Genomic DNA, 25,520 nt, shown 5'->3' on the forward strand with positions numbered 1-25,520 from the left:
TGAACTTGAAGGCTAATGAGCCAAATTGGCGAGTTATCGTGCAATTTCAATTGAAACTTTTGAGCCTGTACCCAGTAAACACATAGACTTTTAAATGTGGTAGGAGACGTTGACTAGAGCTTTCTAATATAAGGTTTGTTCGTAGAGTGGTTCACAACGGTTGTGAACTATACAGAGCAATTCAACCACACGTTGATTTAACCTATAATAAACGTATATGGTTCAACTTGTTACTATAGATACCAATAAGAAACGTGTCTTCATCGTGCTCTCACAACGTTTAATCAATAGGGTGTAAGAAACGTTAAATCAACGTAATTCTGAAACGAATTTGCATCCTTATTTCTACGTAGAATTCTGATTACAAAAATAGTTGCTACTTGTAAAAAATCGTAGAATCAACGTGTGGTAGTAACCTTGCTATGAATCTAGGATGAAACGTATTGCCTTACGATATTTTGACGTTTAGTCAACGAAAAATAATACTTGAAAAATGCAACTTTTGAGTTTATTGGTTATTGACAGAAATTGACCTGAAAGAGTTGGGGTTTTGTAGAAGAAAAAGTGGTTTGGTTTTTTCTTGAGTGAAGAAAGCTCTACAATCAACGTACCTACAGTTTTGGTACGAAATGGCTGAATTAGAGATTGAATTCAACTTCATTTGTAACGTTCTCGTTTCCCGGTATATATTCCTATTCCGAGCACCATCCTCGACGTGGCACACCTGAATAGCGAAGCATAAACAACTGCACACTCATCAGCATAAGACAAACACCATTCATTTGCATTCCGCACGGATATAAGCGGGTCGGGAGAAGAGGCTTTGCCTATTACCCTGCGCCGAAGGTCACCCTGTTTGTCCTCAACCGTGTTCGAGTATCCGAGGGTCTCGTGATGTTGAAATAATTCGCTAATAATGTCGAAGTCTTACAGTGGGTTTGCTCGTAATATGTTCGATAAACGTGGTCATTAAGTTTGATTAGGCAAATATTGCCGCAGCAAATGGTTCGTTTCGGACGCGGTCGATCTTCTGTAAACAGTCGTAAAACTCGAGGCAGATATGCAGATTCGTCGACGGCGATCGTCGAGGCTTTAGGGTTTTGAGTTAAACACCTTTCTTCGCTGGATCCCATGAGGAAATGAAGCCAATAGATGACTCCCAAGGAAATGGATTGAAAAGAGAATAAGGAGCTGATGTATGTCTCTATCTCGAGTCTGCCATGTCACAGATGACTGAGAATTTGCCTTGCCACAAACAGGCACATGCAATAAGAGGCACATGGCTACAAACTTTCTCTTCTCTAAACCACCAACTAAGACAGCCTTTCCTCAGATGAACCTCAAAACCGTGACTGATTTCAATCGCCCGTAAAATTCAAAGTGCTCTAACAGGGTGTAACCTCGCCCTTGCCGATCAGGAACATAGTTTTCTTCGCCATTACCCCCACCCAAAGCACCAATCTCCCCTTTCGTATACGAGAGAGGAGGATTCCCGAAAATTATACGTGCAGAATTTCCTCAATAAAACCGTTCGTCTGGAGCTTTATTGCCGGATAACTGCATGTTCTCGCCACCCTTACTGGAGCAATTAACACGGCCCCAGTTGCATAAAACGTCGGAGTATGGTCCGAAGGATCGTCTCGTCTTGTCTCGCACGATTGAAGTTAATTCGGCAGAGCCTACGTCCGACCGTTCTCCGTGAAATTTCCTCCGAAATGTGCTGCCCTATCGTTTGTAACACCCGTTCCTTGGCGGATGGGTCAATGTTAGATTGTTATGGTTTGGATAGGGGCAAATCTGACACGGAATTTCTGCGTGTAGACTTGAACAGAAGGCGTGCCTACAGATGTATCTCCGAAACTCATCTGCCTTCACCGATCTCCGCCAATACCATCAACCAATGAAGGGAAAACAATGCGAGCCGCCGATTATAGCTCATTCAATTCGGATCGAGGCAGACTTTGCCGCAATTCACGGACTGCAACATAAACTCCACCGCGCAGCGGCTTACTTTGTTGTCGAATATAAACTTTGGCCACAACTGCGGCAGAGAGAGGTGCCCATCCAGATTAAATTGTGTGACATCAGATCGGATCATTAACATTTAATGGAAATTATCCTCGTGTACCGGTAATAATTCGTGCGCTCACAAAAGGGAACACATGTTAGCCTTGTTCGGTGCAAATAGTTACAATGTTTCAATGCCCCATTCTTCGCATTTAAATGGGGTGATCTTTGCTTAATAATCAGCCGGATTTATGAAGGGATCTGGCGGTCTGTATCTGGAAAAACGGACATTGTACTCTAATTGATCGGATTGGCCTCACGTTCGAGTCTCCTTTGGATGTCTGAGCGGTCATACCATTGTATGGCTCTTTTGGCATCTTCGAGATTCTTTGTATTGCAGACGGGGGATTTCGAAGCTGACACTTTCGACTTTTTCCCATTCAGTATTGGCCACAAAAAGGCATTTTCAAGCGAATATTTGGCAGTCAACAAGGAAACAATGATAGCACAGCTTAGAATTTCCAAGGCTCACTTTCAAAAACTATCGTGATTAGGACCAGGGTTTTGTGCATCCAGTGATGCAACAAAGTTAAAATCAGTCTGGTGAACTAAGGATAAGGATACATCTCATAGGAAAAAAGCGTTTCTCATGACCTCAAGAATCTACTGTTTTAATATTTGTACGAGTCAAAAACTCACCCTGTATGTCCAACCGGCAGGAACTAACAAACATTGTTTGGTTTGTGTAACTGCTGACAAGGATGTTTGATATATTAATAAAGGGGACATTCACACCAAAAAAAAAAAGGTGCAACTACATTTGTCGAATGGGATGACATCCTCTCAAAGTGGAGAGAAGCTTGGGAGGTCTTATCAAGACCAATGTTGCTTAATTACATACAGGGTTTCCAGATGAGTGAGTTTATTCATCACCAGACGATTCAATCTATATTATTTTATTATATTGAAATAATCTGGAAGCAGCAAAAGTGTCTAGGTTTACGAACACCCAAACTGCTCCTATAAATTCGTCTATTTGATCTGGGCTGCACAATCTGCTTCAGCAATTCCCCACCCTATCTAATTAAAATGAACCCCTATTATCCCTAGAATCGCAAAAACACCGAACAAAGGGTTTCCCACCAACTCGATTCCGATCCGAATGGTCAACTGACCAGTTTGTCGAATCTGACACAAAACCAATTGTCAATTTTTGCACCCTTTCCTCGGAAAAATCCGGCATTGACGTGCTTTCCCCAATTCCGTGTCCCCCGATCGTTACCGATCTACGGAGAACGATCACGTGAGGCCTTTTATTTATTAAACCCCCGAGCTTTGTTCATTCCGGCAATAATTCCCCAAAAGGTACTGGGGGCATGAATCATCCTGGCGTAGTCTTGTGCGGAATCAAACTGAATTACGTTCCGTACGGTCAGTTACCCCGATACAAAGGAACAGTAGGGAAAGTATTCTGTTTGGGGGTGGAAGGCATATACGGCGGGCTGGGGTACGCGCGTACACAAACACGGGAAAAATTCATCCGATACTCGCGTTGTTAAACTAGGAATGATTGATGACGACGGCTATCGACTATTAGTTAATGGACAGAAATTCTGTGTTCGAGGGAAACGTGCGAGTAAGCCTTCAAGTTCAATAATAATTTGGCTGGAAATTATGCTTTTATATGGGGGGCGAGAGGGGAGACCACCAGCTGCATGTTGTTGATTCCGTTAATGTTTCGTGTGGAATCAAAACAGGATTATTTGGATGCGATCAGCGCAGTCCGGAATGTTCGATCATTATGACGAGCGTTTGTGTGAGAACCACCTGAAATTCGATATTGAATTGATTTGGTCGCTTTTGTTCATCAGAGCCATTCAAAGTTGGGACAATAAACCAGAATTGAGACATTTCGTCATTGTTAAATCCAAAACATAGCATAAGAATGCACGTCGACTATGGACAATTCTATCTCGAACTATACGAAGACCATTTTCTATCTATAGAAACTTTCCTAGCGACGGCATGTTCAGGTACTATCTGCCAGCCATAGTCCAAAGACATCGATAGAGCGTCAATACCAATGAGACTAATTTGTTTGAACTTGACTAATTTGTGTTGGAATTTTATTCAGATAACAATAAAAAGTAGATTTGCCACTTATTTAATGGTTTTTTCCACGATTATCCGATAGTTTCAGGTCCACATTACGAATAAGAAGAGATTGTTCACTCAAAACGAACTTTTGTCGTATTCAATACTTTTCTTAAACGTTTCGCAATTTTTTGGAAACTTTTCAAAGAAAAAAAAATGGTAAGAGCTCAAAACTGAACTCATATTGCTGGCCACACTTCGCAGGCTAGGCAGAGGTTCGGCAGACTGCGATCTGCCTACCCTGTGATATTTCAGGGGACGTTTTCAGTTTATTATTTGTACATTTCTCTAACGAGTAGAGGGTAAGTAATTTGATCGTTTTCTTCTAAATTGAAATGGCTAGAAATCAGGTAGAAAAATTTGTTGCTTCCGGGGGTAGTTGTTAATTCATGCAGTGTGAAGTTGATCACACGAGGATAGGCTGTTTTTGAGAAACATGCCAAAACCTTGTCCGAAATTGAGTAGTCTGGTGCAGAAAGGCTATAATACATATAGAAAATGAACCTATCATGCCTAGGCACCGGAGAGATCGACTACCTTGGTGCAGATAACGGCGGAAAAGGGTCCGTTTGTGGTTTGCATCCAGGAGGTGTTGGAACCATGGGAATTTTTCAAGCTTGTTCCTAGGAACGACAGCAATTTTTGTTTCTGCTTTACGAAAAGTTCTCGTCGAGCTCTAACTCCTGCGACAACTCAAAATCCGATCAGCCGAAGTCGGAAACTTCCCCGAACTCCGACTGTCATCCGTATAAAACCGCCCTTACGGGATCGTCGACATCCTGCGGTAACGACATGTCGCGTCGTCGATATTCGCAGATAAGTTACTGGGCGAACGCCAATTTAATATTCGCCCGGCGGTTCTCGGGAGGAACGGGGACAACATGTGCAAGAAACGATCCGGATAGATAAGGGACCGTCCATAAACTACCACCCCGTACTCGATCCGATAAACAAACCCCGGGCCTTCCCGGGATTCGAACTTGAGTTACGGCGCCAATAAAGAAAGTGTAGGAGAGAACTTTCTCTCCCGACGTCATCGACTGATACGTGCGGATCCCGTGGGTCGGCGCATAACTCGATAACCAAAGTTCTGGTCGACCGAACAGTCGCCTTGGATACCGTTTCACTTGATTTTATCACATACATGGCAATACACCCTGGAACTGGAGCCGCATACTGATGTTCGACTGTGGTGGTCATCGGCCTTCGAGGCCAACTTAGACGTCTGGACGAACTGTCGACTGAATTTTGCGAGATGGAATTCGAAAATTGCCTCACAACACTTTTCCTTCATTCTGTTCTAATCTGTATTCCCAATGGTAAAAATAAAACGCGTTACTCGAGCCTGCCTTGAAAGAGCTGCATCTCGGGGAGCTGCAGCATCCCGTGTTATTAAATCATCAGTAGCAACAGTTAAATTTATGCCCGATGTTCAGGATGATTAATTACCAGCTAACATACGCTGACATTATCTTATCCCGGCCAGCTCACACGTAAGGAACGCTGGCTGTTATATCAATTAGGAAAAAGAGAAAATATTCCAACAGGAAATGATAACCGATTACCCCCGTAATGAGAATCTGCACATCGAAACCTTGCAGGATACCGAGCGTTCATTGTTTCGCACACTGTTCACGTATTATAGACGTCGTCAGTGTTGCCAATCATTCAGCGCCGAGTCTACTCCGATTACTCTTCCATGTTCGAGATAACTATCTTCCTTGCGCTATCGGTCGACAATATTTCATCGAGAGATGCCGTATCCTTAAAACTCCTTATCGTACAGTTAACTCTAACGATCTCCTTTCTTCAGTCATTTACGCGGGCTCATCCTCTTTGTTGGCGCGCATCTCGACTCTTCTAATGCGTTTTGTATGTCGTGTAAATTCCCATCGACGAACACGGCCCCTTGTAGCTGCCTCCTTATGTGATGTGCATGCGTTCTACATGTTTCCGATTATGTAGAAGGTCGGTTCATCAACTAGACGCTCGTCGTTTTGCGATTCTAGGAATCCTGCGATTTTGTCTTCCTTCGACTTCGTGAAACGATGGCGTGAATGCGTCTGTTCTGTTGTTGTCTGGACTTGTCGCGTTCTTTCTTCATGTTGCAAGTGAAGCGGTCAATTCCAATTCAATGAAATCGAGTATTGGGGCACAAGGTGCTTCAATTCACAGAGATACGAGTATATATTGAAAAATTTTTAGCCTACTATAGAACCAAAGAAAATTTCAATGTCAAAATATTTTATTACTCAACATTATTCTCATCTTAATTGGATAGATTTACTACAGCGAAGCTGCAACTTCTATAGAGCTTTGAAAAAAAATTTTTCTTCTTGCTCTGCAAATCAGACCTCCACAGCTTTTATTACCTCCTCGTTGGAAGAAAATTTACGACCTTTTAAACCTTTTTTCAGTTAAGGAAAGAGATGATAGTCGGATGGAGCCAAATCTGGTGAAAAAAGGGGGGTGTTCTAGTAATTCAAACCCTAAATCACGATTTTTGGCATGGCAACATGAGATTTGTGTGCAGGGGCGTTGTTCTGCATAAACAAAACAGCTTTGGATAGCTTTCCGAGTCTTTTCTTTTTAATTTTTTCTTGAAGAGTGGTCAGTAATGTCAAATAGTAATCTCCGGTTATTGTTCTACCCTTATCCAAAGAATCAATAATGATTACTCCATGGCAATCCCAAAAAACTGAAGCAAGAACTGTTCCAGAAGTTTTTAGGAGACGAAACTTCTTAGGTCTTGGAGAATCCAGAGGGTCGCCATTCCATCGATTGTTGCTTTGTTTCTGGATCGTAGAAATGTACCCAAGTCTCATCCATAGTAACAATTCGCTTTAAGAAGTCTACATCGTTTTCAAATCGAGCACAGATCGAACGCGATGCTTCTACCCTTGCACGCTTTTGGTCAACATTCAAACATTTGGGAATCCATTTTGCAGCAATTTTTCTATGTCCAAATTGACCTAAACTATATGATGAACGCGTTCGTATGAAATATTCAGTGCTTCAGATACCCGTTTTAGCCTAATTCGACGGTATGATAAAATCATGTCATGAACTGCATCGATATTTTCGGGGACTGACACAGAAACTGGCCCTTCCGGTCGGTCAGCATCTTCAATGGAAAATTTACCCCTTTTGAAGCTTGCAGTCCAATTTTTCACGGTCGCATACGAAGGACCTTGATCACCAAGGGTATAAAGCATATCTTCGTAAATCTGCCTACCTCTCAACCCTTTTAAATACAGGAAATTGATGATGGCTCGATACTCCAATTTTTCGATTTTCACAATTTCGGTGGACATCTTCTTTTAATTTATTGCGTAACTCTGGTTGGCTTTTTTGACCTCAAACTTCACACTGACACTTCTAATGAGTTAGTGTTCGTTGCTATGGTAACGCAATATTTTTTCATGAATGGAACTGTTCTAGGCTAACTAGATATCAATACATCCTCGTACATGAGTCTGAAGAATTTATTCGAAAAATATCGAAATTTCCGAGAAGCCATACTCTCTCTGCCACATTGTTGAAATTAGTCATTAGAGATTCTAAATGGTTGCTCTTAAATCTCGCCGGAATCTCCACCAATATCCAAGCTCTTGTTTCGCCGTTCAATTCCGAGGCAGCATTAGAGCCTCTTCTGGGAGTTCTTGTAAATGACTTGTTAATACCGGCAAAATGCGCGAATAGGACGGCCCGCTCCAATTTAACGTCGAAAAAGCCACAAGATAACGTTCGCCGGGTAGATGATATAAATCTCTAGATTATCGCAGGTGCGTGGAATGACTTTAATCTTGCCTCGCGAGGCAAAACGACTAGACCGATTGAATTTATCTCCTGCAATTAGCGGAACGCCCCGAGACCACGAAATCATCTTCACTGGAACGGGGAAGAACGACGGTATCATTATCTATGGTTTCGGAATAGATTCGTGATTCTGTGCCGAACGATGCCGGAGTGGTGTTTTTCTGGATTGTCCTCCTCGTTCTTCGACTTTGGTAGAATCGATATAATGGTACGTAGCAAACGGTAGGTTCTTGCAGAGTTCATGAGAACTGTGACCTCAGAAAGGATGAACTCCATTTTGAAGAACAGATGCTCTAGTACGCATCAAAATTCAAAATCAATAATCGGGAATGCAAATAAGATCAGTTCGTCTGTTTTTTTTATGGTCAACAATGCAGTTATTCCAGGACAAAACAAATGAACCTATCAGTCAAAGTATACTGCACATTGTGATAAAATACGTAATAACAGAAACCTTTACATTTTAAAACCCAAAAAGTTTTTGACAAGCTTCATAACCCCACATTTTCGCACTATACAGAGTGAAATGTTTCAAATTTTCATGGCCAACCGAGTGCTAAAAAAAAAGTGAATGGAGTATAGCTCCCTTTTAATACCAAGTTGAGAGCCAATTTTCGATTTCTGAGGAGAAGTGAGATTGTGACCCTCCAAACTGTACTACATCCTTCGAAGCAACCAGTATTCAGAAGAGGCAATGTCTTCAGAATACAGAGAGTGTGTTTCAGTCATTCAGAGAACAATATCTAAAGAACTATCCTGAAATCGATTTCTTAATGCACGATCAGGTAATAGTATAAGGTTACTTAGGAAACATAAAACAGTCGTGTGGTAATAAAACTGCCATCATAGACAGTGCAGACTAAACAAATTAGCCACTTGAATGGCAAGTGGTAATGAACCTTACGCTCCTCTCGGTAACATGGGAGTTTAAATTTCGTCTTCGAAAATACTTCATCGGTGGCAAACCCAAGGAAGTATAAACCGTTTCCGGACACCCTCAACTTGTCAAGACCAAAGAGACACGTCCCGGTAATTGTTGTAACGAACCCATTATATCGCGCAACAGCCTGGTACCCATATAGTACAAGAGCAACATATAAATCTGCCTGGCGCGTTGGCCATTCCTCATAAAGTAGAAGCACCAGAATGATGTAGAGGACGCGATCCCAGATAGGGAGAGTGTTATGACGCCCAGTTGTACAAACGTGCAATTAATTTATTCCTCGGTCAAAACAGCGAGAGGGCGCAAAACGGAATACCAGCGATGGCCGTATAAAACATCGTTGTCTGCACCCACACGGCCGTATGAAAGGCGTCCATATACATCGGGAGGTAATGACAGCGCTTTGGTCTCGGGTCCATTGAATTATGGACGGTGGACAATTCGCCAGACAACGTGCGCCTCTAAGTTTCTGTAATGCGAGCTCCCAGATGACTCCCAACGTACCATTGTCTACGTTGTTTTTGATTTTTTTCGTATCGCGAACATTTTGCGAATATCTTTCGAACGAAGTTTTCACGCGTTGACATATGAATCGATAGAATAAGAAAACCAAACCAGAAAATGAATTTTTAGGTTTCTTCTTACAATATTTGAAACGCTGAGGAGAAAAATAAAAAACAATTATTCGAAGAAGTTGCTCCATTGTTCATTATTCATATTGGGAGAGAAAGTATGGGTGGTCTGAGGAAACTAAGATTTTCGGACAAACTAAGCGTGTCAAAGAGTAGGACAAGAAAAGTTCAAATCTTATAGCACATCTTCGATATTTTCCGAGAATGACGCAATGATTTCGCCCCATCTTCAATGGACGGGCACAAACTGTCGGATATTTTAAAGTCGGGTTATTCTAACGGGGGAAATCCCCCGGCAGTCCGCTTACGAAAATTTCGGCTCCTCGACGTTCCTTGAAACTAAATTAATTTCGCATTCATTGTGAATTCTCCCCTTGTTGAAATCTTTAGGGTTGGCTCGGATCACGCCCCCGTCCTCGACGGCTTCTTTATTGCTAAACACAGGGCGAAAAAACGTACGGGGGGAGAATGCGGAATTTCCAGCAAAACTTTCCGGGATGTTCCATTCCTAAGGGAGCAACAACTGAGTGAGAAAAAAAAATTCGATTCTATACGGGTTGAGTCTTTGAATCGTACAAATATTTCAACAGTAGATTCTTGAGATCAAAGGAAACAATTTTTTTCCCTACCATTTTTTTCGAATCGGCTCGGTTTAAAATATACAGGATGTTGAAAAACCATAAAAAAATGTTATTTGAGTTTTATCTCACAAACGGTTTCACCGAATGAAATTAATTTCGGAATATAGTTTTTTATTGACTCGGTTGTAGTTTTTAATTTATTTGATTAATCTTATTCGAATACAAGATATCACCCACGTCTTCCAGTTTTCTCATTATGACCATTATGTACCATAAAAATACCAAAAATTCAAAGAGCCAACTCTTGCACCTAAGTTAGGCGCTATCGAATGAATGTTTGAACGTTTTGTAAAATGAATGTTCAAAAATTAAAAAGTATCTGTTAAATTTGACAAATTGAGTACTTTGGCTGAATACAACTCTGTTTCAAAGACCTACAGAACTGTAAGTGTCACAGATTTAGCTGTTTTTTCTCAGGGAAGGCACAGCTCATTATGAAAATTCAACATGCCTATATCTTTTCATCAGGTCCGCATCGAAAAAAATGGTATGGGAAAAAACAGTTTTTTTGACCTCAGGAATCTACTTTTGAAATATTTGTAGGAGTCAGTAACTCACCCTGTATAACCTCAACAGTGTCATGCATGCGATATTGTTCGACAAATTGAATAAAGGAATCCTACAGTTAACATAAATCTCGAAGGATATTTTAAACGATATTTTTGGATCCAGTGATGACTATCTCGAGTAGGTACTACATTATGGTTTTTTGTGATTCTCTAGGCGCCTCTATCATGTTTCCCATCTTATCTGGGACACCATATATAGAGCCCTCAGATTCTCTTTCAAATACATCATGAAATAGGCACGAAAATAATATAATTTTTTAGCCAAGATATCTTCTAAAGTACCCTCGTTTCATTCCAGGTCCAATCAGCCCAGTTTCAGGGCACAGACCAGTTCTGCGTCCTCCACTTCCTGAATCATCCATCGCGAAGACGGACAGAGGCCCCGGCACCACACCCAACCCAATCATTTAAACCAACACACAGACACATACACAGAGAACGCAACATATACATCATAAATCTAATTAATACCGCCAACAAAATAACCTGTCAGATCGCTACAATAAATAACGCTCATTACGTGCCGTATATTGATACGACATACACCTGGTGGCTCGTTTGAATGTTCAAAACTGATGATAGCATCTTTGGGGTTCAATCCGATGGACCGTATATATACATGTAGACTACGGGGTTTAGCTTAGGCCTGCCATGTGGACCTTTCGGCTTAGATGTTGAAAATCGTTCCCTGTATATATAGCGTAGTTAACTGGGTCGAGTTTGAATAATGAATTCCCAAACATGCCACTCGATAAAACTAATTCGAGGTTAATGAGGAGAATGAATCAAATAGGATGTCGTTTCATATCATTGGGATGCTAATGAACTACACAAATTATTCTTTTCGGGCAGTTATACCGAGATAAGGATTTAATAATCATTGGGAACTCAGGATGGAGAAGCTGAGAGAGAATCGGTAATTAACGTTGCAGGATTTTCTAATGGTGATGCGGAATTCGTAGTAATAGCCACATAATGGACGTTAACTTTATCGCCTTTGTCGATTAAGAACGTATTTCGAAGCATCTTGGAATTATATCTATAATGCTATACAAACAGTTCAACTTTCGAGTTTACAACAATACCGAGCCATAGATACAAGCATGAGGACTATTCGAGTTGTTTCAAGAAAGCAGATCGCCTTCGTATTATTTCAAACAAAATCAAAATTCCTTATACAATAGCCTCTTTTATATGGAGAAATTTTTTGATTGCGATCCGAACTATCTACGAAGATGAATTAATTTCAAATCTCTATTCATGAACGTGAAACGGACAGGGCATCATCTTATAATTTCTCATCAACATGCATATAGGAAAAAAACATTTAAGAGCCGATAATGCCCGGTAATTTAATCTCGACGTCCTACGTGGCACATCCTGTACAGAGGAGCACGCCCGGACTCGCGTAAAGTCAGAATTTGTGGCCGGGTAGATAAAGTACTCCAGCTAGAGAGAGCTTACAAACATATCCTTCATGAATGTTTCGCGATATTTCCTCTACAGGACACTCGTGCAGATGTGGGACGTGTTAAAATTTAAATATTCCATGCTGGAGAACGTACGTTTCTACAATTACTGCGCGACGTAGCAATTTAATCATAATTATTAAGTATTCCTCTTGAATTTGTTACGACTACAAGCTGCCAGTTGATTGTACGTGTAATCTTGAATCTATTAAGTTCTTGTATACATCCAAACGAATCCTGTTGGGATGAATGCAAGTTTTCAGCCAGATTAATTAGTGAACAGTTAATATCCTCATTCACTTGAGATTGGTGTTGGGTTGTGCATCATCGAAAACGATTTGGAATATTCATTTAAAGTACACACAAGGTGCAGTTTAACCAAATTGACAAATAATAATAAATTATCATCTCTCTATTTCAATTTGACCTCACAAGAAACTATTAACAATTTATTATTATTCACTCGTTGGGGCCTGTTTCCTGTCCCATCTTATAACACGATTAGTGCCAAATGGATTTCGAGGTAGACTGCGGCAGGGCGAAGCCAGCCTTCATCAAACAGCTAACGCGGGGACTCATCTGTGAGCAAATAAATACCTGACGTTGTAATTAAGGTCACTGAAATAACCAGAAATTAGCCAAATTGGACGGCACACTAGGGTCGGACTTCTCTCGGTTAATAGCAGGCTTGAGAGGAACTCTCTACCCACAGAACAATTTTGTTTATTTTTCCGAGACATCCTGTCGTTCGGGACCTCTCAGCTGTGAAATTTGGCGAAGAAATACCCCAATTACGATCGATAAGGGTTCCTAGAATGGCAGACATGTGGTGCCTTCTAATCGATATTAAAATACCCAGAAAATGCTGGATGGTTATCGCGATTGTCAGCAATTTTTCTTCAAGAGGGAAGCACATCAATGTTATACTACCAGTAATAGAATACCTAACCCCTCTAATTTTTCATTTAGGTACCTACATTTCTATTTGAATCTTTATGAGCTTGAATTAACGAATTTATAGTTTTCTTTTTTGTTTGAGAAACGTGTTGAGTTTGTTATTGAACAAAATGATATCATTAGGAGTAAAACTATCAGGCTTTTTAGGCTGGCTGTCCTCGACGTTGAATCAACGTAAAGATGTGGAGTAGATCGAAATCTATCGTCCAATTACGACGTGCAATGGATGTAAAAATTGAAAACCGACAAAAACTAGTTCAGGATCGACGGAGGCGAGAATAAACGGTGTGTTATTGTGGTCGCTTGAAACTTGCGGTTGTGAGAGCCGACAAAACCGTTCACAGTCAGCAATTTCAATAATATCACGTCACAGTGGCAATACCGCAAATTACGAATAATGAGAAACTCGGACAAGTTCTATGCGTGGTCTATAATTGAGGAGTAAAATGGTACTTGCTCTAGTTGCCCGTGCACGAGTGCGATTTTTCAACTATTGTGAAATATCCCGTTGACCCAGTTTGTTGTGACCGAATGGCATCTAGGAGAATCAGATAGATTTGCAACTGAAGCGTTGAATTGTGCTTTTGTCCCGAACACATGCGTGAATTCAAAAAAGTCAGTCCGGTTATGCTGGTAGCGTCCGGGACGCATGCGTTCCTCATCCTGCATCTCAAAGCGGCTGCGTTGAAGTCTCCGACGAAAAGATTGCCTCAATTCCGCATCGAATGACTTTGATTCGGTACAGTACGCCTCGAGGACTGTCAAGGAATAACGAAGAAGATACAAATAAGTAGCACTTTGGAACACGAGCCTCGCGTATTATAATCATTGAAACCCAAGTCTGTATTTACCCCAGTTATTATACGTAAAACTCATCACGGAATAATGCGGTTTAACCTCCCTCTCGTAACGTCTCAGAGACATAATAACCTACTCGGAATTCATCTCTATAAATTAAAATTTATCCACCATATAATAAACTCCGAGATTCGAGCCCGCTGAGATTGCGAAACAAGGAGAGAGACGGAAGGATACGCGGTCAGGTAGAGAACTCACCGTAACCTGCAACTCGATTCCTGAAATGCCAGATTTTATCAGTATCGCATATTTGGGTTCTCAAGGTCCTTCGATTTTATCAATTAGGTCCCATTAATGCATTTTCGACAGGTCTCCGATTTATCTGGAAAGTCTTACGTTTAGTTTAGATCTCTCGGATAAAAATCGAAGGGGAGCAAGGTCTTGGATCTTTTAACAAAGCGTTAGAAGATTAATGGTTGTTATGCAAGGCTTTTCGAACATGGCGACACATCAGTTTTATCGCTGAATTAATCGATTAAGTTGTGGAGTTTGGCCTGGTAAGTTGCGTACCTGTCTTTAGTCATGATAACCTTCCTCAAACTTTGTCAGCTTATTTTGTCACGGATTCATCATCGTGTCTCCACAGATATTCGAAAAGGGATTAGTTGGGAACGAAATACGAAGTGATCCAAAGAAAGTTTATATCAGATCTCGTCGTCAAAGCCGTTTTTTCAGAAGAGTGAAACGCCTTTTAAACCTAGAAGATCATCAAAGAATGATTTTCTTCATCACAATGAATATGTGAAAATATAGAATCTGAATTTCGAAAAAATACCACTTCAATGTATCTGCATCAAAGCTTATGATACATTTTCCTAATTCGGTGAAAAGGAAACGTGAAGATTCATGGACGAATTTTTCCTTTCCCACACCTGCAGCCGATCGCCAAACTCAGATAAATCTCTTACAAGAGCCGGTAAATTGCCCCATCCATCAGACCTGAAGCCGGCTCAGTGTATTCATCGAAGAATTATCATTTATTGCTGGCTTTTAATTTTATCTCGAAAAGTATGACACAAACGAGATTTACGTTACTTATCGCGTAGAAGGACGCCCTTACAGAGTTCGGGTTTCACGTTTTCATTATGGTCCCGGAATTGGCCCCTTATCGTCTCTCCGGAGGGTCTTGAGAGGTTAGATTACGCACTTCAAAGGATTTCTTGTTCTGGAACTATCATATTTTGAGAATGGGCCCCTCGGAATAAATCATAACTAATTATCTACACTTTCTCTGTTAATTCTTCTCGACGGGATGCGTGTTAGGTTTGTTCATTAGCGTAGACGCCGGGGAATTTCGAAGGGGTGTTAAATTACGAAGTGTTGAGGGGATGATTAAAAAAATGTAGGATTAAAAGGCGGAATATACCAAATGATTCGAACGTCAATTTGCAGCACTGACGAGATGTGTATTTGCGTCATTGTGGGTAGAATGCGCCACTGCTGGCATACAAGCACAGTACCTAATCCGAGACCTAATCTCGAGGATTTGACGAATAGGATGGCTAAAATGAGTTTATGCTTGTTATTTTTATAATATAGCAGCATAGATCATTGAAAACTTGGAATGGCTTTACAAGGTGAGTCTTTGACTCGTACAAATATTTTAACAGTAGATTCTTGACGTCAAAAGGAACACTTCTTTTCTATACCGTTTTTTCCGATTCGGCCCTGATAAAGAGATATATCCATTTGAAGTTTTCATAATGGGCTATGCCACCCCTGGAAAAATACAATTACCTTCAGAATAACAAGCAAATTACCCAAGTGTTCAAATTTCACAGATATACAAAGCGTTGCAATATTCATTAGGTAGCGTCCAATTTAATTTCAAGAGTTGGGTTCTTTGAATTTCTACGGTACGTAATGGTCATAATGAGAAGAATGGAAGACGTGGGTGATATCTTGTGTTCGAAAAAGATTCATGAAATGAATGAGGAACTATATTCATAAATTTCATTCGATAAAACCGTCTGTGAACAAGAAAAAAAAAAATTTTGTGCTTTTTCAACAGCCTGTATCTTTTAAACCGAGCCGAATCGGAAAAAATGGTAAAGGAAAAAAGCGTTTCTTGTGACGTCAAGAACCTACTAAAATATTCGTACGAGTCATAGACTCAACCTGATGTATATTTTTATCTAGGCCGAATCAGAGGAAATGCTATGGGCGTTGATTTCTGCCGCTCTCTTGCTGATCTGTATCTAGTGTAATTTTTACATCTGCAAGGCGTCCAGCATTTGCGGTTTTGCGGAATCAAAACGAGAAATTATCGTAAGTAAATAAATTTAAAAAGTTACGCGAAACACGCTCAAAAAGCGCAGATAAACCGCTTATACTGAGCTTGTACGTGGGTAAAGTGCTCGGATGGGTGGCCAATGTGATTCTGAAATTGAACAAAGGCAAAAAACCCGTCGAATTAAAATTGTGCCCATGTTATTTCTTGTTTTTCTGCCTTTGTCCGATCTGTTCATTATAACGGCGAACAAAAATGACACTCGGCGGGTTTAGAATGCGAAGATTTTCGCGTAACATTTGCAAGCCTTCGTGAGCTGCTAGCATATACTGCAAACGATAAGGAATGGTGAAATTTTATGGTTAGCTGGAACGCATCCAAACAATCCCACGCATTCCCCGGCAACAATTCAATCAGGAAACGCGCCGAGTACACGGTAATTCCGCACATCCGCGCCAAATCGATCGGAATGATGCTGAAGTAGCAAAAATCGCACACGGGACCGATAATTGGTGGATACATGTTGCCGCAGCCTGCCGTCGTCCCCGATAATCCGCGTGTATGCGTGCCGCGTCAAAAGTGGCCGCGGCGTATCGGATTGAGATGGATGTTCGCGAAACTCAATATCCTCCTCAAATGGGTGCCGGTCGCGCGCTGAATAACGATGTGCCTCCGCTAAAGGTTACAATTTGGGAATGCAGTGTCAAGCACCGCCATTATCCCCGCACTGCCGATTTACATTGAATGGTTTTACGTCTTCGGCGGAACACGCGGTCGATTTCGTCGACGGCATAAATCTTGCCGCAACAATACGCCGCTAAATAAATTGTATTTTATTGGGTCCCCCTTCATGAATATGAATTCCGGTATCCGAAAGGATTGAAACTTTATACCGTGAACGCGGACCACAGAACGGTGTGGACGCGATTCTTCTTCTTCCGCGGCTTTGCCCCTTGTCGCGGTATTTCGGAGGCGCGCTGGATTTATATTTTTGCATACACTTTACGCGCGGGGTCAACGAGTATGCGCTCGCTAACACTGCACTTCGTTCCAGTTTCGAAATCAGATGTAGCATCACATCGCAGGGTTTCGCCAAGAAGTTTGAATCAAGATTATCCAACATCCTCATATGTCCCACCCAGTTTCCAGGCTAGATGGCCCTCTCTGCAGTTCTGAAATCTAAATGGAAACGTCAAGGAGTTCATGTTGATGCGCCATAGAACCATAGAAGTTCACCGACATACTGAAATAGTGACAGGAACACAGAAGACGTATGACGTGAAACGGGTGTTCGAACTCCCTTCTATCGAGCAACCTCTAATAGATAAATATGCGCCAAAGTATTTTCGAATACCGATATAAAGTATTTCAAAAAGGAAATGTTCCAAAAAAACTCAAAAATTGTGACATTCTGAAGGTTTCTATATGTATAGAGACCATCGTAACAACCGTAACCACAGAGTGTAATAATTAGTTCATCGTGTTTGACAAATAAGATTCATCGACGGTCAAAAATTACCTCAAGCATAGGCATGGGCGTTACATTCGAGGGGGCATTCACAACCAAAAATAAGCAGGAAGCCTTTTTTTCTCAATTTCAACTGATTTTATCGGTTTTTTATTGGATTTCTATCATGAAGAAATGAGAGAGATAGAGATGACTTGTATTTGAAAGATTTTTCGGACGAGAAGAAATTTTAGAATGATTTAAGTGAATCAAAGTTTCAAAACATGTTCACACATGATTATGAGCCAGACTAGTATCTCGCTCACTCATGAACACCACTTCAATCTCGATCTGGCAACGCCATCCATTCCCCTTCCTCCTAACATCATTTCCACCAGGCGTATAAGGCAATATTTCAAATCGTACTCCATAATTCAGACTCTTTCCGCGTCCTTCCTATACAACTGTATTAAATTTGTAATTTTAAATCGGTTTTATAAACGTCCCAGTTGTTGTCTGTGTATTCCAGTCGGAGGTTTGTAAATCACCGCCAACGGTTGATATATTGCAGATTTATTTTTGTTGCAGATTCCATGTACGTATGTTGTTAATCAGATTGAGACATCGCAGTTGATGGTTATATTTGCATACGTCAGGATCTATAAGGGAATATTTAGTGTACGATCACGTGAAGACGGTCAGGGTACGTTCGAAAGAACTTTGATGCTTTGAATGAACTCGAAGAAATCTAGTCAACTTTCCATTTTCAACATTGATATTCAAATCTTCGCAGAAACTTTCAGAATTATACTCAAATTTGCATTAGGTCAAGATGTCTAGATAATGTGAACACTTAATTGGGAATATATCATTCTCATTGTTATATTGATCGACTCATGGAAAACAACTCTTCATTCTCTTATGTGGGTATACAACGATATATTCTGTGCGATACACCTCAGACCACACAATAAATTATCCTTATCCAGAGGCAACTAAGTGAATTTGCATTTCTTCCCATGCATTTCTAACATTCACTAAGACTGGATTCAATTTCCCTCTGCAAAATGTGTACGTGAGCCAAAAAAAATAAAAACTCTTCGCTATCATATATTTATGTTTCCTAAGTACTGAAATAATGCAACATCTTCCTACACAGTAAAGTGAGTGTCATTACACTCATTTCATATTTGACACACCCATGAAATGAAACACTCGACAGAATACATTACATTGTTCAGTTTGTTCAAAGTGAATTTACAATTCAAAATTGATGTGACAGAAGACACGCCCCGTGGAGAACGTGTAACTTTTTCCGTCCGTAATGATGATGCTCGAAATCGTGTAGGAATCACTTGATCTAATGAAACAGACAGATTTGGCGGTTATGATCTCCATCCGAAGTGAGTTCGAAACGAAAACATTCCGCCGCGAATTCCCGAAGGAATCAATCCGTCGTTTTTTCCTCGGTTAATACTGCACTAATCGAAATTCATCATCGGCGCAAAAAAGGCGGTGGCCGCTTTTCAATTCCCGTTCCATCGAAAAACGAAAATACCTCCGGAACCCCATCGAATCGTAGAGACGTAGAAAAACCGATCAGACGTCGACTTTAGACCGTCCGCTTTTTGTCGGGAGTAACATAAGATTGGGTTCAGTTTTTTATTGTTACATCTCGCCACAAAATTAACTTAATAGTTGAGTTCTAATCGTTTAGCCGGAGGCATGGTCGGCCGACTGTAATTTGGACGAGGCAGTCTGTTTTGGGCCCGGAGAGATACGGCAGGTAAAATTCACAATAAGCTACCGATGGCGCGTAATCTTTATTGGCCGCGTTATCATCCGTCTCCGAGCGTTTCTCCGCGTCCCGAATTAATCCATAATTCTCGAATTCGACTTTCCGGAAATTTACCAATTAAGGTTTAGGTTATCTAACAATGACGGCGAACGCTCAAGGCCAATTATAGGGACTGAACATAAAGGTTTTCGTCATTATAGAACCCATTAAATAAAGTGTATAAATCACCTCCGTCTAATTCTTCTTCCCATCATCTCTGGAAGTTTAATAATTCACTTAATTGCGAAAAAACATCGGCGTAAATGTTTCCAATTTGAGACCATGAAACGCACCGTCAAAAGCTTTCCTAAAACGAAGCTTAATACAGGATTAATGCTTGGAATAAAAACTCAAATACCGTTGTAATCGTCGAAAGAATCTTTGCCTCCGTTTTGTTGAATCAAAATACCCATTCCTGAAGACTACAGATGATCCTTTTGGCGTTTCAGCATCTTAAGTCTAAACATTCTGCCATTCAATCAGAATTACCGAGGAAGTGATACTTTAAGAGAGCTTTTCAAAATAGCAGAACACACTTACAGAGTAAATAAAAAGTAACTCACAAGATTCATATCTTCGTTTTCTACTTTTTAGGGTTAATTTTACAATTGAGGTGTTTGGCATGCAGCCAGCCTGAAGAGTTTTTTAAATGATAACCCTTACTTTTCGGCCAGAAATGGATAAATAGTTTTTGCTGTCAAAAACTCCGAAATGGTTGATATTTTTTGCAGGGCTTTCAGACATGCTTTTCGACTTGAGCTTGAAAGGAGATCGAAAGCAGGGTCCATCATTGAATAATTGATTCAAAATTAAACCTTTCGGAAGCTTTTCGGATGAAGATAGCGTCCCGCTAGTTATACAGCTACAAATTTTGACGTGTTAACGGAAGTCTGTAATCCTAACCTTAACAGCCGGTTATTTTACGTAATTTGTACGAAACGTGGCCAGTGGTTGAGCGATCTCACAAATTACTAATCTTACGGGGTCAATTAGAGTCAAATTTCACCGATATTAGGTCGTCTTTATATCGGAGAATGATTTTTTTCCCGATGCAGCCCAATTAAATTAACATATTTTCACAAAGGCGTTCGTCGAGTGTATAATTGGGATATCGTTTTGGGTTTTGAAGGAAAACGTTGTTGAAAACTGAACAAGCGAGCCTTTGTGAATTTACCTTTTCGAAAACCGTCGATCCCATGATACGGCTGGTCCATTTCCGAGTACCCCGTTCGGCAGTTATTTAAATTTCGGGAAAGCCATTCGCGTACACTCAATTCCTCCCTAATTTCGCTCGTTAAACCGAAGAAAGAATGCCCAAATCTCATCGGCGGGCACCCGGTAATTGTCGCTCAATGTTCGTTTTCTGATGTTTAAGCGCATCGACGAACAGTACGATTCTCGGAAGACCATCTGTTGATTGGCGTCGAAAAAAGATTTAATTATATTTAGATCTTAATACCGACCAAATGAAACGGACCACACGTACACTTGGCTCGCGTTCTCGTTTGGGTGGTCGCCGGATTTTTTTTTCGTCGGAGAAATCGACGAAATTTGAAGTATGCGACCCGGGTTCGTTCGGTTATGTTAAAATCGTCCTAATAAAGATGCGACTGCTACTGGAAGCAGGAACATGGAGTTTTTGCGGGTTTCGAAAGCTCAGGTTCCATTCTTTAAACGGTGGACATTTATCGAAAGAAATGAGACGGTTTAGGGTTGAAAAATCCAAGTGATCCTTCGTCATTTATATCAACTACTTAACCCCGGTTGTCCTGGTGATCTCAAAGATAAAATATGAAGACTGACAATCTACAATTCCTGCTCTACACGCCACGTCAAACGGTGCACTCCCAAGGCAAAAATCCCCCTTTTTTTCCACCCCAATCGAGATTCCTCGGGTGATACCGAAATCAACTGGACAATTCCCCCGCCTGATTGATCTCAGAATTTCGTGCATGAAAATGCAGCGTTGCCGCGAGGGGTAGTACGAAGGGGGAAAATGGAAATTCCGTGGGGTATTTAAATTTAAATATATATTGAAGACGACTTTATACAACTCCCCCGGTCTAACCTAACCCACGGACACGTTTCGCTATTTCATTATTCAGAGGGCGGAAATGAAATTTCGGGTCAACTATGGAATCTCTGATGACGAACGAACGGCTCAGATGTCATTTTTTTTAATCAGCTGACGTCTCCGGGGAAATACCCCGAAATGAGGGAATGCGACCTGAATAAATATGAGCCGGGGTGGGAGACATCTTATTAATATCGGGAATTGCGAGGGTAAGGAGGGAAGTTTTTCACACAAAGGATTTTCATTTACGTTTGTAATTTTCGTTTTCCGCTTCCCTTTCCACCGTACTGGTTGAAAGTCGACTTCATCGAGTGCGACTCTTCAAGATTACCAAAATATTCTTAATCTGCTTTGTTTTATTCTATTCGGCGATTTGGCATTGATGAAATTTTCTCATAAATCCACCGAAACACAAAAAGGTTCATATATTTAGGAACGTTGAGCAAAAAATTTCATAAAAACACTAACCTGCTTCGAAAATAAGGTGCCTATCATAAGAAAAAATGAAGGAAAATTGAAATCCACTCAAGTAGGCTGCTAATTCACGACAGCTAACATTATGTGGTGGTATCACAAACACAAAACGTCAACTTTAAGAGATTTTCTTCGATTCCATTCGTTCAATAAGCACACAAAACTCCTTCACAGGCAAACGAGCGTGGAAATTTAATAAAATACATAAGTAGGGGAGACTAGGGAGCATTGATACATGGGGAGGCTTGATACAGGCTTATATCCGCGATCTGTAGCCGTTTTCAAAAGTTTTATACTAGTGAACACTATTCTTTGGCAGAGGGCATTGCGTGACGTTAATCTGTAAGGCTTACAGTAGTTTGTTTGTGAAATATTCAACAAAGAGTGTTTCGAGGTGAGAAATTGTAAGTTTTCACTCAAGTTACCTAAGGGTTTTATGATCATGCATTAATTCTTCGGCATAAACAAACATTTCACTGGGAAATATGCATGAAACTACTCAATTTACAGTTTTATTCGCCTTTCAAAATATATGAGTATAAGATGAAAACATAAATCCCTTTAAAAATTGCTTTCGGGGAGGTTTGAGACATTTGTCGTGGGGAGGCCAGATACATGAATCATCTTCAAAAAAATATTCCGTAGCTAGTTGGATAGGCCTACATGAAGCCGTTTTCACCATCCAACATATGAAAGGGATTTTTAACAACTGGAATTTATCCGTACAATCCCCATGTATTTAACGAGGTCGACTTTTCTTGTGCGGAAGTGACTAACCGACCATTTCATGATTTTTCTACACCTATGGGACCAAAGCAAGCCAGTATCATTGCTGACCTACCTACTGAGCTTAATAATCCTCTCGATTACTCTCCCAGTACATCGTATCAATCATCCCATATGTGGGGAGGCTTGAGACAGTTTGCATGTTTTTGTGTTCAACGTTCTGTATAGAATAAGATGGTTATGTTTTGAGACTTCTATATTTATTTTGTTGAACGATTAATTGAAGAATTATATAATATAAGAAAAGTCCTGTTTCTTCATATAATTCAGTTTCCAGAATAAAAATTCCAAAAAACGTATCAACCCTCCCCAGTCTCCCCTATGTTAGTTTAATTTTTGCGTTTCACAGTGCAGGAACGAAAAGTAAAAGGTGAATTCATCCAGTGGCAAATTCCCGAATGCAGAAACAATCATTCCGCTACCTTCCTCTATCAGAATTACAAAAACAAACACGTACCGAACAGGCCGGGTTTGTTTGAACAAGTCCAGACTGAAATTTCTGAACTGCCGTCAGACAAATATTATCGGGCACGATTTTTAAGAAGTCAAACAAACACATTCGTAAAAACAACAAACAGAACCCATGCAGTCATTTACACGAACTGTAACTCGATACTGGAAATAGAAGTTTGTGTTTCTATTTCATTAGGATACTTCAGGATGATGCATTTAAGGCCATTTACTATAGGTATTAGTACCATAGTGAAATTTTGTCAGAGAACAGTACGGCCGAGAGTACGGCTATGTCGAAATATTTCGAGGAATTTTCGACCACACTGATAACCCCAAATTTTAACGAGGTATTTTCTTATCAGGATTCAATAAATTTGGGTTAATAGAAAAAAATTAAAATTAATATATGTATGTTGATGATTGGGAAATCAGAGTTAAGGTTAGGTGTTATCAGGGGTTTTCTTCCAACAGTTGAAAATTTTTAAATAAAAACTTATTGAACTTTTTGTTTACATTGAGGAACAGAGAATATTTTGGTGTTGCAATAAGAGTCTTCATGCAAAATATAATTTGTTGAAAATATCTTCTCTATCTCGTGACAATGGGGAAAGCTTAGTGAAGTTTTCATAACTTTTAGCAAATGCTTAAGGACATATCTATCTCGTCCTTATAGCATGGTAAAGCTTCAATACATTTCAAATTAGTTACGAAGAAAAGAAGGTGAATTACTAACCTGGATATATAATATCAAAATGAAAGGATTTACACAAAAAAAAAATTTGTTTCACCCAGACAGGGCTTTTTCCACCTAGTAAGTTGATAAACATATGAATTTCGATAACATTCACACAAAATTCTTTTAGAAAATGATTTCTGATTTCCAGTCCAACTTGGACAAATTGTCTCAGCATCAATGTTGCAATTTTAGCCATTGTATATAATGGAGAAGGCAAGATATCATAGTTGTGGCTCTCCATATAATCAATTTCCTTCTATTATGGTCGTGTAAAGAGCCAAGAAATTCGGATTAAAAAAATATTACTATCTTTTATCAGCTGATTCAGAATATAGTCGGAATTTTTTTCATAAATACTAATACTTCATGACATTTATCGACCTAAAATTGATAATAATTCATACTTGAATCCAGTTTCGACAACCAATCTTCAAAATTAAGAAAAAACAACTATCAACTGCGAAAAAAGGATTTATTTGACGAAAATCTCAAAATCCCCTTCAAAAATGACATTGAATGCATTCAATTTTGCTTGTATTGCATTTATACTGAGTAACACCCTCGGTAACACCAATATCTAAAATTGAACAAAAAATCTCAAATTAAGACAACACGTTAGGAGACATCTATAAGATTTTCTGATGAAATTATACAAGGATTAACTTTCGAATTCAACGAACTTTCGAATAAAGAAAGAACGATCAAGTATTCTCGATGATTCGAAGAACAAGTCAGTGACAATTGCATCGCGCAGAAATCAAGCAGCATGCAGATGAAGATATCACAAACGAGCATCTTTCACGAAGTCAAAACGTACCGGAATAAGCACAATTCTATTTCTACAATCGTCTCGAACTCACCGTTCATAAATCATCAAGATAATTATCCATCTATAGAACGTTCGATCCGCAAATAAAAAAGGTCACCGATAATGGTCGATCTCGGAAATAAGAAGACAAAGAATAATACTTCAGTAATCAAGCACACCTGTCCTGTTCTTCCAGTTGCCCGGAATGATTCAGCAGCAATGATGGAAACAGTCACGAAGACCGCGGAGAACGGAAAGATAATCTGATCCGAGCAATGCGGGATTATAATCGTATATACACGGAGATGATCTGGCTGGCGAGAGGAGAGAAGAATCGGTCCGGGGACTATCGGATAGACAAAAACGAGGATATTTTCCCATGGTTCCCTAATTGGGACACGAATCAGATGAGAATGGAAACGGATTATCCTACCATCTTTCTCCTGCGGCGTTCATTCGGCAGGAAACCTTAGCACAGAATGGATTCAGGACGGTCTTGGGTGATTTTCGCAATTAGAATTATCCGAAAGAGAACAGAAATCATTGATGTGAAGATGCAGCCAAGTTTGCGATCAGGATTTCGGTAAAAAACCTTTTTCTTTCGGAGCGAAAACGAAAAGGTTTTC

At 40.1% G+C, this 25,520-nt stretch overlaps 1 protein-coding gene across 2 annotated transcripts in view; it reads right to left on the reverse strand.

The window, feature by feature from the left end:
• The window catches only part of LOC123309527, a 96,842-nt gene that overhangs the window by 45,710 nt on the left and 25,612 nt on the right, over positions 1-25,520 (reverse strand). The gene's annotated exons all lie outside the window — the stretch shown is intronic.

This window comes from Coccinella septempunctata, chromosome 3, assembly GCF_907165205.1.
Source record: "Coccinella septempunctata chromosome 3, icCocSept1.1, whole genome shotgun sequence".
In the NCBI taxonomy this organism is placed as follows: Eukaryota; Metazoa; Arthropoda; class Insecta; order Coleoptera; family Coccinellidae; genus Coccinella; species Coccinella septempunctata.